A 19,175-nucleotide genomic window follows, 5' to 3' on the forward strand; every position below is an offset into this window, starting at 1 on the left:
GTAACCTGATTCATTTTCAACCAAGGCTTTGAAGGATTTGAATTTTTCGAATGCTTCATCTTTGTGCTTCATAAGTCCTAACCAAACAAACCTGGAGAAATCGTCAATGAATAATATCAAGTATTCTTCTCCTCGTGGTTTCCTTTTCCTAAAAGGACCACATACATCTGTATGGACTAGCTCAAGAGGCATGCTAGCTGATCCTTCCTTCTCCGGAAAGTTAGTTCTGGTTTGTTTTCCAAACTGACATGATTTGCATATGGTGTTGTCTGGAATTTTGATATCTGGAAGACCACGAACTGCCTGATATTTGCATGCCTTCTTAATTTTTGAAAAGCTTAGATGCCCCAGCCTTCGGTGCCATAACCAATTTTCATCATCCTTGCTCAAATAGCATTGTTGTTGTCCTTCTTCAAATATGTATAGATTATTTGGAGTTCTTCTGCCTTTGATCACTGTTTTCCCTGTATCAAGATCACGAACACAACACCCATTTGATCGAAATATTACTTCGGTTCCTTGGTCGCACATCTGACTGACACTTAGAAGATTATGCTTCAAGCCATCAACATACAAAACATTTCCAGCTTTGACTTTTTCTTTCAACTGAGTAGTGCCTTTTCCTTTTATAGCTGCAGGAGTATCATTTCCAAAAGAAACTTTCTTTCCCTTTTCTAAAGCAGAATATGATTCAAGTTTTTCTTTATCACCTGTCATATGCTTCGAACATCCACTGTCAATGTACCATAGATTTTCCTGTCCCTCTGCATAAAAGGCTATCCCACATCTTTCTGTTTGTGGTTCCTTTATTCTCCATGTTCTTGTGCTTGAGGCTTGTTCCCTTGTCTGCGGAAACCTGCTCCTGCATTCAGAATCTTCATGACCAAAGTTATTGCAAATAGAACATTCAACTTCATTTTCAAGAGCCGAAAAGTTGTTATAGGTCCTTTTTGTAATCCCAGTCATACTTATATGTTTTTGAGCTTCTCTAGTCATGATTGTTTTATATGCAACACATTGAGCTGCTTTGTGACCAAAGTTATGGCAAGAGAAGCATTGTCCATTGAAGAAACTTCTGTGGTTATCAAATCTACCAGCCAAATGATTGTAATTTCTATTGTCATCCATTCTTGAAGCAATTTGAGAAGATTTTACCTGTGGCTGGTTGTAGCTTTTGTTCACCCTTAAGAAGGATTGCCCCTAGTTTACCTGATAGTCTTTGTTTGTTCTTGATGTAATTCGTCCCTGCTTTACCTGGTGATCTCCATTGTGCTTTTGCTCATTTCTTCTTGCTGCATCAAGATAACTCTTTGAGGTGGATGCTTGGGAAGTTTCTCCATTATACCCCAAACCTGTCTTGTTTAGTGGAGAATGTTGTACATTGATGATCTCATCCAGAGTTTCAGATCCTTTGACAAATTTAAGATTAATAGCCTTTGTTTTCTCAATGTCTTTTCTAAGGCCAACAATTTCACCTTCTAACTTTTCAAGATATTTTTCCTTTTCATCTATTTGAAATTGTAGAGTATCAATGATCATATTCTTTTCTTCTATACATGTCTTGAGTCTAGATATTTCATCATAAAAGCTATCCACATCTATAGCATCCATGTAGTCATCATCTTCAAAGGCCATTAAAAGTTTATAGTCATTACCTCGTTCATCTTCATCACTATTTGATAGACCATCGTTGTCTTCATGAGTGTAGTAGCTCTTCTTATTTGCATTCTGTTTCTTGTTCCATCTAATAGGTTCCTTTCCCTTGTCGATCTTATCCTTATGAGGACATTTGGCAGCATAGTGACCTACTCTTCCACAAGCAAAGCATTTGAAGGGCAACTTACCTCTGAACCGTCCAGCACCCCGTTGAAGATTTCTGACAAAATTTGATTCTTCTTCTTCTTCTGACCCATGTCCTGATTCATAGTACTCTCCTTTGCCTGAAGCCTTGAAGGCAGCTTCTCTCCTGTCAGATGGACCTCCTTTCCTCATTTCATAAGCAGTTAGAATTCCGTGTAGCTGAGACATAGTAAGAGTTCGTAGATTTTCTTTTTCTTCTATTGCAGACACTTTAGATTCAAACTTGGGGGACAATGATCTTAGAACTTCTTCAACCACAATAGCTTCTTTTATTTCTTCACCCAAGTTTTTCATGCAATTAACAATCTCATCTACCCGAAGGAAATAGTTAGCCACACTTTCATCATTATACATTCTGAGATTCTCATATTGAATCCTGACGGTTTGAAGTTTAGCACGCTTTACCTGTTCATCTCCTTCGTAGCTCAAGACAATCTTGTCCCATATTTCTTTTGCAGATTTATATTGCATAACCTTCACGAATTCTGTTTGAGATAAGCATCCTAGCAGAGTATTGACTGCTTTAGCATTTGTTTCATATTTCTTCTTCTCGGCCACATCTGTAGGAGTAGCTGAAGGAAAAGTGTAGCCTGTATCTATGATATCCCAAAACTTCTGTACCAAGAGATTGAAGATAGGAAGTAACTCTTACCTTCCAATAATTGAAGTTTGTCCCATCAAAAATTGGAGGCCTGATTGATGCTTCCCTCTCGTAGTTGCTCATGATGAATGATCTTCCTTCAAGCGATCAAGCTTCTCTGAAGGACCTGGCTCTGATACCAATTGTTGGAAATAATACTGAGAGGGGGGGTGAATCAGTATTATCAAGCCAAATATTTCCTTTTTAAATTCCAGATGATATACGCTACTTCAGTTAATACAACCCGCGTATATACGCAACTACAGATTAAGAAACCCGCGTATATAAATCAGACTTATAATTTGAATTATCTTTCAGATGTCAGTTATTAATATGTGATTCAGATGCACATAAATAGTAACAGAAACAGTGAAACAGAGCAGAAGACAGTCACACACAAGAACACAAGATATAAGGAGGAAACCCAATGTGGGTGAAAACCCCCTTCTGCAATTCGTCTCTATCTTCTTCTTTTTTTAATTAGAAACTTCTCTTTACAATGTCTTGTACTGGAGCAGACTTTACCAGTACGCAGGCTGCAACCTGCAGAGAGCTACAACTCTCTCTCGTTTTCTAGCTTTCCTGGAAGGGAGTTCCAACCCCCTTAGTTCTTGTACTAGCTTGAGATACTAGTACGCAGGCTCCTACCTGCAGAAGGCTGCAACCTTCTCTTTGCTTTCAGGGACCTTATTTCATTAATTTTCAAACTGGATCCACAAGTAACATCAATCAAACATCAAGAATTTCTGCATAACCCAAACTCCTTTTCACCAATCAAAAGTTGAAACAACTAAGCACTTCTCTGACCACTGAACCCAAAACACAGTAATTGTAATCAAACACCAATTCTGAACCCAGAACACTGCAGCAATAAAACAGAAGCAACTAGAACATAAATCAAGACATATACGCTACTTCATTGTTCATCAACCTGCGAGTATACGCTTCTGTACTGCAACCAACCTGCGTATATGCGTCTTTCATTCACAGAAAACGCGTATATACGCACCTTCAATTCACTGAACCTGCGTACAGATATATAAAGGATAATTTATTCTTTTAAGCATTCAGACATTAGTTAGCCCAGATTTATAGATCAAGAGTGCGCCACATATAACAGATCAAAATCATACAGATATACCAATGTTCAAGCCTTGAGATTTAGATCCATCAATAGTCCTTATCCTTCTTGCGCTTAGGTTCCTCCCTTATTCAGATCTAGATCTGCACCATAACCCAATCACCAGTATTCCAGATCTATCACAATAACAGATATTCAATGATTCAGATGATCCTTGCCACATGATCTACTTCCTCTTTTATAGTTTTAGGCCTTCCTCAATACCACGATCCAAAACCATAATAAACCAATACCAAGGGCCAAAAACCTGGGTTCAACTCTTCTGCCGAGATACCATGTTCCACAACCATAGGTTCAAATTCCAAGGACTAACAACCACAGACCAAAAATAAGTTTCCCATCATGTACGCGCTTTTATGTGCATAAAAGTGCGTGTATACGCATACACGACTTCAGAACGAATAAACCGCGTGTATACGCGTCTTCGGCAAGCTGTACCTGCGTATACACGATTTCCTTCATTCTGAGCACCTGATCTGAGATCTGTCACCAAAGTGAGTTGCCATCAAGGACAACATCTATACCATAGCGCCACACCTGAGCCAAAATGCCAACATGGCTTAGACCCTATAACTTGTGTTATTTTGTGCCTCTATGATCTTCATGTTTTGGTAGTTTCTTGATGAATAAGTAAAATTAAAAATAAGAGCCATTAAATATCACATTGAGTAATTATAAAATAAAGGAGAATCAACATAATACTACATATACGTTGATTTTCCAACATGTTAAAGGGTTTGGAGATCGTGGTTATTTAATTCTAGAGTTGATCATTGCATTGAGTTGCAAAAAATTTCATAAATATAATTGTTAAGAATTGGAAGGTGGATATCACCCAATTGATGTGCATTGGAAGGTAAATCACTCTTGCATACAAACTTGAATTTCTAGGGATGAAAGTTTTCATTTAGACCTGAATTGGAGGTAAACCATTCTTACACTATCTATTTTATGCAAAACAAAGTTCAGTTGTAATGTCGAGAGATTTAGTACTTTGGAATTTGAATTATGGTATGAGGTTAAATTGAGATCCGTGAGGAGTGACTCTCTGGGTAGAGCATTCAATTTCTTAGCAATTATTTTGGCTCCTATGAAATATGAAACTGAAGTATGAGATGGATATACCCAATTTGAAGGCAGGTTGTGAATGGTGGAAATTAATCTTTTCTATTAAAATACGCAATGGGATGATGAGCTCAACAAATTATGAACTTAACATGTGAACTATCGATGCTTATACATACAATTTCAAGGACTATCTTAACTTCTCACATAATTGTTTAAAGGGTGCTAGCTCAATGTAAGAGAATCTGCTTTATAAGTAGGATGCTAGTGGTTTGATTCCAATGTGCCCTAACATGAATTACTCAATGATGTTGTAGTTTATTTTTAATTAATTACTTTTTATATTGGTTTATTTCAATGGTGAGATATTTTTTTGGATTCATTGTTTTATACTATCTTTAAAGAGACGAAAGACATATTGTCTCTATAAATACAATATGTCTTTAATCCAAACTATTGTCTATCGAGAGACAAAAATAAAATTATCTCCTCAGTGAAAATAACATTTGTGTTATATATTATCTTTATAGAGACAAATTTTTAAAGCAATAATTTGAGATACTCACTTAAAGAAAATATTTAAGAGAATACACACTTTTTTTTGTCTCAAGTTAATACAATTTATTCAAAAATTGTCTCAAATATTGTCTTAAAATCCCTTTTTGTGTTGCACTGAAAGACTCAGTTAAGTAATGTAATTTAGTTATTCCTTAGGTTTGTGTTAACCAATATGCCAAGAAAACATGCCAAGTTGCAGTCGACTTCAATAGTCAACAATATACTTTGATTCATGTGGTCCATCCTCCTTGACAGAATTGACGAGTGGGTTGACAGTCAATGTTCCCAACATTGGTTGATTTAAAATTCATTGTTTTGGTCAAGTCAGTAGTCAAGTAGTTGGATAACAATGTAGTTGACTTCCCGTGACTGAGCTGATGGAATGGACTAATCAACTAGCATTGCACAATCAATGGTCCACATGGTCATGCAGTTGGTTCTTGTATCTTACAAAATTCATTGACATGGAGTGAGATGCAAAAATAGAAGCTAAAACATGTGCACATATAAAGTTGGCCTCGTCATTGGTCTTCTTACTGATAACATTCATTTTGACTACAATATGCATGATGATTATAAGAACCATTTTGGTCAACTTCTAAATTAACACTGAACATTCGGTTTCTACAGACACATCACCCTAATTTATTGTGGAAATCATTAGAATCTTCATAAATTTAGTAATAGATCTCTTAGAGTCAGAAACATCAAATCATCTTTCTAGTTTCTTTGTGTAGGCTTATCTTCGATTGAATAGTATGAGCACTCAACAATTTTTCATGCAACATCACCAGTCCATATATTTTTGCGTTTGTGCTAGTAGCATCCATGAATAATTAGGCTATTCTATGCACCATCATCACTAAATATCCTTGCTTGCGGGCTTGTCCTTAGTCAAGCAACATCATAATGAGCATGTACAATCCATATTTCATTCACAACATCCATGTTTCTCCAGCATCTCAACCAGGGATATTTTCCCTCTCTTTCAATTTCAATTAACATCCATGAGCATGAGAACTATGTCCTTAGCTTATTTCAAAATGCATAAGCATCTCATTATTTTACGTGTATCTTCCACAAACAAATATTATTTATTTGCAGATTTTACAAGTTCACATAATCTTCATATAATATTGCTACAGTCTCAGACTCAGTATCGACAACAATGAAACCAGTGTTGAAGGTAGAGCCTTCACATGAAGACATTATGGACTACATCATGATAACATATCAAGAATATACATAATACAGAAAGAAAGAAAATAATTTCAGGAAGGAATTCGAACCATTTTTCGATTAGTATTCCACATATTTATATTTAGATTATATAGTTGGAGAGGTTGTACCCGCTATAACCAATCACTCATGCACTCACCTTTTACCCTTTATTACATATATTTATTCATATAGATGTGATTACCCTTTATTACATATATTTATTCATATAGATGTGATGACTTACATAGGCGTAAGAGGCCTTGCTAACACCATGTGACCCTTAGGTTTCATCCTCCAAAATCATTTCCTATTCTAACGATTCACATCTCCTTTTTATATATATATATTTACAAATGATTCACCCAATCCCTAGAATAATGTTTTAACATTAACCTTGCCATTATTCCAACACAAATATACAAAAATACATAGGAACATTTAATTACCATGAAGCAAGGGTGTTTTTGCAGGATGAGTAGTGCCTTATTTTCCCTCTAATCATCCGTCCCAAAGCTTTGCCAACTCATAGTTAATTATTGATCCATTTCAAGATTGTTGAATAAGTATTTAAGCCACGACTAAATAAATTTTCCAATCATTACTTTAAAGATAATCATTAAATCTTAAAAACTCAATGTTTAAAATTATTATTATTTTGATATTATCAATTTTAATTTATATATATAATATTAAAAAACAATAAAATTTATATTTTATATAAAATATTTTTTTAATAATAATAAAATAAAATAAATTATATATATATGGAAAATTTACATACAACCCTGACAATTACATAAGTGCATGCAAACTTTTATTTATTTCAAAGAAGTAAAGAATGTAAACTTTACATCACTTAAAAGGCTAAGTAAATCTCTCCATGGTTGTACAACACTGGATTTCTGTCTCCATGAAACCAAGAGCAGAATAAAATAATGATATTATGTAATAATAAATAAAATGGAATGCTATTATGTAATAATAAATAAAATGGAATGCTATAATGATATAGGGATTACAACTGAAAAGTAGTGTTTACTTGCGATTTTTTAGAGATTTAGATAACGGAATCTGGCGGAAAAAATTGAGGTTAAATCTTGATTTGTATTATTTAAAATGGTTTTTTAACTGCATATTTGGATTCAGCACCCTAAAAAACCCTTAGAAAATTGAGGTTAAATCTTGATTTGTATTATTTAAAATGGTTTTTTAACTGCATATTTGGATTCAGCACCCTAAAAAACCCTTAGGACCCTTTGATTGTGCAGAAATCACCTATCAAACTTGCGATTTCAATAAATTGCTGCCGGATGTTTAAGAAATTTGATTGGAAAAAGCCACCAAAAATGTTTGCAAAAAGTTGCACTAAAGACTACACCTAAATTATATAATAAAATTTCAAAAATATAGTTTTTATATGAGATCATGAAACAATAAAAACATTGAATTATTTCTGATCAGATTACAAATGCGTCACATAAATCAAACAATAATAAACGTAATTATAATTAATAACTAAATGAATTTAGATCTTAGCTCTGAAGTTATTAAAGGCCGAAAAAGCTCCCACTAAACTGGTATTAGATTAACACTGAGACTTCTTACATTTCTCCTTTGTTTTAACTTAAAAAATAAATAAATAAATAGATCTCTCCATGGAGAGTAAAAGTTTAGTTAGCTTCACTGGATAAGAGAGCGTTAATTATTTTATTTTAAGTTTTGAAATTTTGCTGTGCTTAAAATATCCAATTTATATTATTTTATGATTTTTTTAAAATTACATCAACTTCCTTAATGTGGATTACTTCATTTTTCTGGTTTCTTATAATCGCTGGATACACTATGAAATAAAACCGCTAAATCATGTAGTGTCTATCAACTGTGATTATGTTTATTAAAATAACTCATTAGTTTGTGAGGATGAAAGGCCATTGTAGCAAATAAGCAAATGAAGCATGAAAAGTGGGCCCTAAACACTTTTAGGGGTCGAAGCTCGATGAAAAGAACGATGGAGGAAGAAGGTTGCTCTCAACTAATTTTTAGAAAAAAAAAATTATGGCGCATACAAATATGATGCAATCACAATTACACATGTAAGAAAGTTTTAGGTTTTAAAATAATTGATAAACCTGACCTAATTTCTTAGGTAAAAGGAACACATATTTATCTCCATAAAATGCAGGATTTTTAAGATTCATGTATAGAGATGTGGAGATACTAGATAAGAGCAGAGGTAGTAAGGACAACACCTCATAAAACATGGCCTCCAACACCGATGTAATTTGGCTTGGAGAAAACTATGTCTGAAATACAAAGGTCAGTGGAATGCATCCATTCTTTTTTCGTTTACATAAACATAAAGTATACAAATTTCATAAAACTATACAAAACTTTTACTTTGAAGTAAAATTATATTATGGAGGGATGCTTGAAAAATATAATGCATACAACATTTAAGCTTTTATGTTTAGTTTATTACGTCGTAAGGCATTTCCCTCTGAAATCCATCCCCCTTTTTGCCTACCTGTCATCCTTGGACACCGTACAATTAGATGTTAGACGATCACAAAGACTTGAACCGTCGATCAAAACAGTTACAAATTCATTGGAAATAGTTACAAATTACAAATAGTTTCTCATATGTTCTAGGTGAATCTCTGGTCCTTGTGATGCTCTGTGTTTCCCTCGCTGCGAAGGAAAGAATCGTTCAGGTAAGGGTGGGTGCGGGGTTAACACTGTTTGTTGAATTCATGGAAGATACTCTGATTCCTCGTAGCCTCCATTAATCTCGACATATTTACAGTAAAAAATGGCCCATTTCAGGTTTAATGAGCAAGCCCAAGATGGCTACTTAAGATGTCGAGATGAAGGACTCAACAACCGCGGTCTCCAATTCTTCTGCGCCATCGCCTCCTCCGGTTCTCACGCGTAAGTTCTATGAGATTTTGCCATTGCAGGTAGTGCCTGTTTTGCCCGTGTTTGTGTTGAAATTGAGGCATATTTGTGGGTGTTGCAGATCTGAAGATTACTGGGCTTCTAGTGCCCCCCGGCACACGAGAGTTAGCATTGCTAATCTACTCTCGAAAAGTTCCTAAATGTTACTCAAATTAAAGGAAATTTCAGGGGAATGCCCTTTTCTCTTAGTTATTTTCTCATCTGTTGTAGGTGAAGCTCTGGTCCTTGTGATGCTCTGTGTTTCCCTCGCTGCGAAGGAAAGAATCGTTCAGGTAAGGGTGGGTGCGGGGTTAACACCGTTTCTTGAATTCATGGAAGATACTCTGATTCCTCGTAGCCTCCATTAATCCCGACATATTTACAGTCGAAAATGGTCCATTTCAGGTTTAACGAGCAAGCCCAGGATGGCTACTCAAGATGTCGAGATGAAGGACTCAACAGCCGCGGTCTCCAATTCTTCTGCGCCATCGCCTCCTCCGGTTCTCACGCGTAAGTTCTATGAGATTTTGCCATTGTAGGTAGTGCCTGTTTTGCCCATGTTTGTGTTGAAATTGAGGCATATTTGTGGGTGTTTCAGATCTAAAGGTCACTGGGCTTCTAGTGCCCCCAGCACACGAGAGGTAGCATTGCTAATCTACTCTCGTTTTTTAGTAAGTCTACAGGTTTAGGCTTGTAAGTATTTCAACAGCTAATTTATGTCTCTGTAATCATATCCATGGTTGATATGAGTCATGTAAGCTGACAAATAAGGTTTTACTTTTATTACTTATTCTTAACATGTTACAAGATTTAAATTTTCAACAGTCTATTTGCAAAATAGTTATCCCTATTTGATCTAAGTGTAATGACTAACTACTACATTAATCTTTATGGAAGGCTGATTTTATGACTATGAACCTCAAGCAGGAGTTGGATTGTATCGCTCTTGCAAAACTTTGCTATGAGATCAAAGATAGCATGCTTTCGCAGCACATCTATGTCTTATGTTTGTTGATGTTTTTGATACAAAATTATGAACTCAAGTGTTTGTTAGGTTGTCCGACAATGGTTATTACAGGGGATTTTCAATTCCCATAGTATTAGCCCTCACAGTTTTTTTTAATAAATAATCTTATGTTGTAAAGCAACTTCTGGCAATCTCTAAATATACATGTCTTCAAGTAGGCTTTAAGGCTTTGACTGCTTTGACATATCCCTGGATGGACTATTCAACCCATCCATATACATGGAAACTACTTGCAGAGGAGAAATAATCTCTACAAGTGGGGTGCCTTGGCGGAACTCTTTCATGCGGCCTCTCTTTCAATAGGATGCTCATTTCTATCATTGTTACAGTCACACATAAGTCAATGTCATGCAATCAGTGTTACTCTTACAGCATCAAAAAATCGTCAAGGATCTGTCACAAATGGTTTCTGTCCTGTGTCAAGGTATTTAGCTATTAGTGCTATTGGTGAAGCTTCAGAACTAGGATCACAACTTGAAGAGAAGAAACTGGTAGAGCCTCCTAATTTGAAGATAAATATCACAGATACCCAAAGAAAAGCTCGGTCTTCTCAAGTAATGGTGCTTCTAAGTTTGCTACTGAGGCATGACAACACACAATTGTACATTGCTTCCTTTATATTTTCTGAGCGGAAATGTACACTCTGAGTAGCCACTTGTGATATTAAAACAGTGAGTTCTGAGGTCAATATAATGCTCAAACTTATTGAGAAACAAGAGCTGGAGATATTCAATATAAAAAGATGGAGATGGGAGTTTCAATGGACCATCTGCTTCAAACAATTTCAGCTCATGGAATCAAGAATCGATTTCAATTATTATGCCTCTATATAATTCATTCTTTGATGAAGGATTCGTGGTAGAAGGACTTTGAAAAAAACCTCGTTCCTCAGATTTTGGCAAAGATGATTAGATTTCATAAATGACAAATCAAACACCTGTAACCATCAGTGTTGTTAGATTTATCACCAGAAAAATCTAACACTAAAAATTCAAGTTCACCAAAGAGTATTGCAGAGGAAAATCATCGTAATAATTGAGTAATATGGAGAACAACTACAGATCCGTGCTACCAGCATTTTTCCAGGGAAAATAATCTTGCAAATTGAAACCTAACGTCACCCTTTATGAAGAAACCAAAACTACCAGAAACCCTTGTCTTCTCGTCAGATCTACCAAAAGATTCATATAACCGTAAGTAATTTCAATACTCTTCCACAAGAACCCTCAGCAAACATATCAGTCTTCAACAGTCCAAAGGTGAGAAATCTCTTCAGAGATGACTTATTGCTTTGGCTCACTGTTTCCAATAATCCATCTTTTACAATCTTAGAAATGAACTGTGTATGCAAATAGCCACGCTTACAAAGATAGAATTAGATAGAAATGAGGGTGATGAATATGCAAAGATGTGGTTGAGTCAGAGATTGCAGACTCAGAGGTTTGCTTTATTTCTGGATGAAGCTTGGAGAGATGGTCCCAATTGATGGAAGAATTTGGTTTGTTGTTGCTAACCCACCACTCCAACTCGAGACTTGTTGTAAGTTCAAGAAATCGCAAAGTCCTGTCAGAAATTGAATTTACAGAGACATCTATAATAAGAATGGGGGATTTGGTAGAAGAGGAAAACTGGCAGCTATTTTTTATCATACTTTTCGATTTCCATGATTCAGTTGGGGCTTACTCACGAGGTTCTTCTTCGGTTGTCCACACTCAGGGAAAGTATTCAACCTTCAGCCAATTCTTTGTTCTTGATTGGCATATCTGATTACAAGTTATTTTCTCACTGATATACAACCAATCAATAGGATGCTCATTGCTATCATTGTTACAATCACGCATAAGTCAATGTCATGCAATCAGTGTTACTCTTACAACATCAACAAATCGTCAAGGATCTGTCACACAAGGTTTCTGTCCTGTGTCAAGGTCTTTAGCTATTAGTGCTATTGGTGAAGCTTCAGACCTAGGATCACAACTTGAAGAGAAGAAACTGGTAGAGCCTCCTAATCTGAAGATAAATATCACAGATACCCAAAGAAAAGCTCGGTCTTCTCAAGTAATGGTGTTTCTAAGTTTGCTACTGAGGCATGACAACACAAAATTGTACATTTCTTCCTTTCTATTTTCTAAGGGGAAATGTACACTCTGAGTAGCCACTTGTGATAATAAAACAGTGAGCTCTGAGGTGAATATAATGATCAGACTTATTGAGAAACAAGAGCTGGATATATTCAATAGAAAAAGATGGATATGGGAGTTTCAATGGACAATCTACTTCAAACAATTTCAGCTCACGGAATCAGGAATCGATTTCAATTATTATGCCTCTATATAATTCATTCTTTGATGAAGGATTCGTGGTAAAAGGACCTTGAAAAAAACCTCATTCCTCAAATTTTAGCAAAGATGATTAGATTTCAGAAATTACAAATCAAACACCTGTAACCATCAATGTTGTTAGATTTATCACCAGCAAAATCTAACACTGAAAATTCAAATTCACCAAAGAGTATTTCAGAGGAAAATCATTGCGATAATTGAGTAATATGGAGAACAACTACAGATCCATGCTACCAACATTTTTCCAAGGAAAATAACCTTGCAAATTGAAACCCAACGACAGCCTCTATGAAGAAACCAAAAATACCAGAAACCCTTGTCTCCTCGTCAGATCTACCGAAAGATTCATATAATTGTAAGTAATTTCAATATTCTTCCACAAGAATCCTCAACAAACATATCAGTCTTCAACAGTCCAAAGGTGAGAAATCTCTTCAGAGATGACTTATTACTTTGGCTCACTGTTTCCAATAATCCATCTTTCACAATCTTAGAAATGAATTGTGTATGCAAATAGCCACGCTTACAAACATAGAATTAGATAGAAATGAGGGTGATGAATATGCAATATACAAACAATCAATAGGATGTTCATTGCTATCATTGTTACAGTCACGCATAACTCAATATCATGCAATCAGTGTTATTCTTACAGCATCAACAAATCGTCAAGGATCTGTCACACAAGGTTTCTGTCCTGTGTCAAGGTCTTTAGCTATTAGTGCTATTGGTGAAGCTTCAGACCTAGGATCACAACTTAAAGAGAAGAAACTGGTAGAGCCTCCTAATCTAAAGATAAATATCACAGATACCCAAAAAAAAGCTCGGTCTTCTCAAGTAATGGTGCTTCTAAGTTTGCTACTGAGGCATGACAACACGAAATTGTACATTGCTTCCTTTCTATTTTTTGAAGGGTAATGTACACTCTGAGTAGCCACTTGTGATATTAAAACAATGAGTTCTGAGGTCAATATAATGCTCAGACTTATTGAGAAACAAGAGCTGGAGATATTCAATAGACAAAGATGGAGATGGGAGTTTCAATGGACAATCTGCATGAAACAATTTCAGCTCATGGAATCAAGAATCGATTTCAATTATTATGCCTCTATATAATTAATTCTCTGATGAAGGATTCGTGGTAGAAGGACCTTGAAAAAAACTTCGTTCCTCAGATTTTGGCAAAGATGATTAGATTTCAGAAATGAAAAATCAAACACATGTAACCATCAGTGTTGTTAGATTTATCACCAGCAAAATCTAACACTGAAAATTCAAATTCACCAAAGAGTATTTCAGAGGAAAATCATCGTGATAATTGAGTAATATGGAGAACAACTACAGATCCGTGCTACCAGCATTTTTCCAGGGAAAATAATCTTGCAAATTGAAACCCAATGACACCCTTTATGAAGAAACCAAAAATACCAGAAACCCTTGTCTTCTCGTTAGATCTACCAAAAGATTCATATAACCGTAAGTAATTTCAATACTCTTCCACAAGAACCCTCAGCAAACATATTAGTCTTCAACAGTCCAAAGGTGAGAAATCTCTTCAGAGATGACTTATCGCTTTGGCTCACTGTTTCCAATAATCCATATTTTACAATCTTAGAAATGAACTGTGTATGCAAATAGCCACACTTACAAAGATAGAATTAGATAGAAATTAGGGTGATGAATATGCAAAGATGTGGTTGAGTCAGAGATTGCAAACTCAGAGGTTTGCTTTATTTCTGGATGAAGTTTGGAGAGATGGTTCCCAGTTGACGGAAGAATTTGGTTTGTTGCTGCTAACCGACCACTCCAACTCGAGACTCGCTGTAAGTTCAAGAAATCACAAAGTCCTGTCAGAAATTGGATTTGCGGAGACATCTATAATAAGAATGGGGGATTTAGTAGAAGAAGAAAACTGGCAGCTATTTTTTATTCATCCTTTTTGATTTCCATGATTCAGTTGGGGCTTACTCACGAGGTTCTTCTTCGGTTGTCCACACTCAGGGAAAGTGTTCAACCTTCAGCCAGTTCTTTGTTCTTGATTGGCATATCTTATTACAAGTTATTTTCTCACTGATATACAACCAATCAATAGGATGCTCATTGCTATCATTGTTACAGTCACGCATAAGTCAATGTCATGCAATCAGTGTTACTCTTACAGCATCAACAAATCGTCAAGGATCTGTCACACAACGTTTCTGTCCTGTGTCAAGGTCTTTAGCTATTAGTGCTATTGGTGAAGCTTCAGACCTAGGATCACAACTTGAAGAGAAGAAACTGGTAGAGCATCCTAATCTGAAGATAAATATCACAGATACCCAAAGAAAAGCTCGGTCTTCTCAAGTAATGGTGCTTCTAAGTTTGCTACTGAGGCATGACAACACAAAATTGTACATTGCTTCCTTTCTATTTTCTGAGGAGCAATGTACACTCTGAGTAGCCACTTGTGATATTAAAATAGTGAGCTCTGAGGTCAATATAATGCTCAGAGTTATTGAGAAACAAGAGCTGGAGATATTCAATAGACAAAGATGGAGATGGGAGTTTCAATGGAAAATCTGCTTCAAACAATTTCAACTCACGGAATCAGGAATCGATTTCAATTATTATGCCTCTATATAATTCATTCTCTACTGAAGGATTCGTGGTAGAAGGACCTTGAAAAAAACCTCATTCCTCATATTTTGGCAAAGATGATTAGATTTCAGAAATGACAAATCAAACACCTGTAACCATCAGTGTTGTTAGATTTATCACCAGAAAAATCTAACACTGAAAATTAAAATTCACCAAAGAGTATTTCAGAGGAAAATCATCGTGATAATTGAGTAATATGGAGAAAAACTACAGATCCGTGCTACCAGCATTTTTCCAGGGAAAATAATCTTGCAAATTGAAACCCAATGACACCCTTTATGAAGAAACCAAAAATACCAGAAACCCTTGTCTTCTCGTCAGATCTACCAAAAGATTCATATAACCGTAAGTAATTTCAATACTCTTCCACAAGAACCCTCAGCAAACATATCAGAGCATGTGTCATTGATGAGGGCCGAAGATTTCAAAAAGGGGTTCTGGACAGCGGCTAGCACATGTGTCCTAGGAAATCTGCAGATGTAATTAACTTGAGAAGTTTGATCCGCAGACATAATTCATATGAGAAGTTTGATCCACCTACAAAAGAAGAGAGACAGTGAAACACAACATGACATAGCCTTATAAATTGTAAACCCAACAAGCCATCGAAACCCTAGTCAAAAATAAAACAAAAACTTTTCCAAACAATCGTCAATTTTCCAGAAATCCTTCAACCGCATGGAAGAATCATGCATTTGATATGCATTTTCACCCTCACGCACACTGTGTTTTTGTATTTTCATTAATAAAACATAATATAATTATGGGTTTGGGTTTAGAAATTGTCAAAAATAAAGAGTTCAGGTTACCAAGATGAAAAATAAGAGTCAACCTTAACAAATATCCCTGGACTCCTGAGCTGAATAAACTCCAATGACAATACCTATCTTGTGTCTTAATTAGCAAGGCCCAGAATTATGTGCAATATAAATTCTCTTACCTGAATAAGGAGGAGAAAAATAGAATTCCACATAAGAGACTAATTATTTTAATTAACTAAATAATAATAAAAAGTAAATTAAATCACCTTTATTTTACTAGATTATTTACAATGATTTTAAAACATACTTTCAGTGTTACAACTATTAATTTTTTATGAATATATGTGATTTAGAAATAAACAAATTCAAATTAAAACTCATTTATTATGATTTTAAAGCATACTTTTAGTGTTAAGCAACCATTAAAATTTTATGAATAAATTTGACTTCAGAAATAAATAAATTCAAATTATGAGTAGAATTTTTTTTGGGATAAGTTATGAGATGCAGAAGATTCGTTGTATAATCCCAACCACGGGTATGATACAAGAGAGACTAATTATTTTTATTAATTAAATAATAAAAAATTAAAATTATGATTTAGTTCTAATAATCATCTTTATCTTATTAGATTGTTTACTATGATTTTAAAGCATACTTTCAGTCTTACACAACCATTAATTAATTTTTATGAATAAAAGTGACTTTAGAAATAAATAAATTCAAATTGAAACTAAATTACTATGATTTTAAAGTAAATTCAAATTAACTCACATGTACAATTTATAGTGTTCTTCCTACCTCTCCTCTCCTTTGGCTATAGCTTTCCCATTGAGCAACTTGGTAGCTTCATAGTCATGAACAACGATTTATATGCAATATTAATTCAATAATTAATAAAAAATAGTGTGAGGCACCCTAAATCAATTTCATTTCTGCTACATCTCTACATTTCATTTAGATTTGCCCATTCCCATGTCCTGATTGTTCCTCAATTTATGCCTTACGGCGTTTCCTTTGCAACATTTGGTGCAAATGCTAGTTTAAACTTTTGCTCCAGTGAATCATCATTCTAAGTATTGATGTTGATTGGATCTTTATATTGTTTGGCATCCATCTCGATGGATTCAGAGTAGAAAAAGTGAAGGAATCAACTCATGGGACCATTTTTACTAACAAGCCCTAGTTTGGAAAAATGAGGTTTGAAACCTCTTGGGAGCATTTTGAGGCATCAAATGATGTTTTTTTTGGGGTAAAACTTTGTTTTAGTGTAGCATCATTTCATGCTATTATACACATGTAGATCTTTCCAATGATGCATGAAGTGTGTCAATTAGAATCCATATGCAAAAGTTATGCTACTCAGAAGTTGACCTTTCTATTTTCACCGCCATGGTTCAATAGCATGCCGCATCAACCCCATTCATGCATGTAAAAGGGGCTAATCATGTGATTGCGATGTAAAAAGCTCTAGAAGAGTCTATATTGTAACTATGGTTAAGAGTTGAGGTAGTCAAACTTAACCACTAGCAGTCTATCAAGTTGTGTTATAACTGAGCCACTAGGAGGAAGAGACATTCCATTCTTTCGAGTGCATTTATTCCATAGCTGGAAAAAAAAATCCAAGAGTGATAGGAAGTAGGGCACACAGAGAGGATTTGTGCACTATAGAAGTCCACGAGCCAAAGGCCATACTTCTTTGTACCCACAACCATATTTCCAGACAGAGATCAAGAGCACCTTCTAGCTGGGTTTTCTCCTGAAAGGGTTTCCTAGACCATATCTGTGTCTTGTGTGTGAGAGATTTTATTTTTTACGTTCTCTATTTTCTTCATAATTTCCATTCACATGCATGCACTAATTACAGTAAAATCTATAGATCTAGAAATTCAATGAAGTTGTAATAGTGTAGAATTTCATATTTTTAATATAATATTATCAGATCTGTTTTGATGAACTGTCCAGTGGAATATCCACGACAATTTACAAATCAAGTACCTTCTTTCATAATTTTCTATTGGATGGTTGAAAGCAAAATGTGTTAACTTTGGTCACAACTAACTTTTTTTTCTTTCTTCTTTAATCACATATTAGTTTTTGTAATCTAACATATTAGAGACCATGTTGACCACAGTCTCTAGAATTGTAGGGATTTTGAAACAAACAAAAAAAGACAAAAAGAAAGCAACGATAACAAGATTTTAAGCATTTGGAAGAAAAAAATGGAAGATTTATAAACCGATAAAAATATTCAATATTGGTAGTGAAAATTAACTAGATTTCATTACACAACTTTGTTCATACCACACAACCCATTATTCTCAATTTCACCCCCAATCTAGATGTGCACCAACCTTTGAAATTTGAAATCACCTTTTTATTTATTGAAGTATTTAGGCATCTCATGATTGTTACACATCATTTTGTCACCATTAGGAGAATGACCTCCAATCCGGATCTATCTCTATCTGATGAAGTGTTCCAAGCATTCCCCTACAATGTTGGAAGCAAAACAATCCCAAAGACAACAATAATCCTAGATTACGTTGCTCAAAAACCTATTTTTAATCACTTGCACAGTTTCCCTAGCCATTTCCTATGCAAGCGCAATTTTGACCATTGTGGCCTGTGCAATTATGCGCTTTGTCTTCCACTAAAAATTATGCAAATATCTTAACAAAGGTAAAAAAAAAAAAAAAAAAAAAAAGAAGTGATTTCTAGAAGCTTTGTTGGAGGAATATTTCCCTACTAAAGGCCTCGAGCCCCTACATACTTAGGTCTCATCTCTCTGCTCATGGAGCAATATCCCTTTCTTTATGGAATCCTAATCCCTCTCTTTATGGATCTCATCCCTTGAGAAGAGGATCTCAAACCTCCTCCTCTTGGCCTATAAATTCAACACAAACTAGAGGGTAAAGGGGGACTATCGAATGTAAATTTATGATGTCGAATTAGGGATGGAAGCTTGTCACTTAAAGGGACAATTGGA

The sequence above is a fragment of the Pinus tabuliformis genome, chromosome 9 (genome assembly GCF_031772625.1).
Source record: "Pinus tabuliformis cultivar Carrire ecotype Pingquan chromosome 9, CPIR1, whole genome shotgun sequence".
Classification (NCBI taxonomy): Eukaryota; Viridiplantae; Streptophyta; class Pinopsida; order Pinales; family Pinaceae; genus Pinus; species Pinus tabuliformis.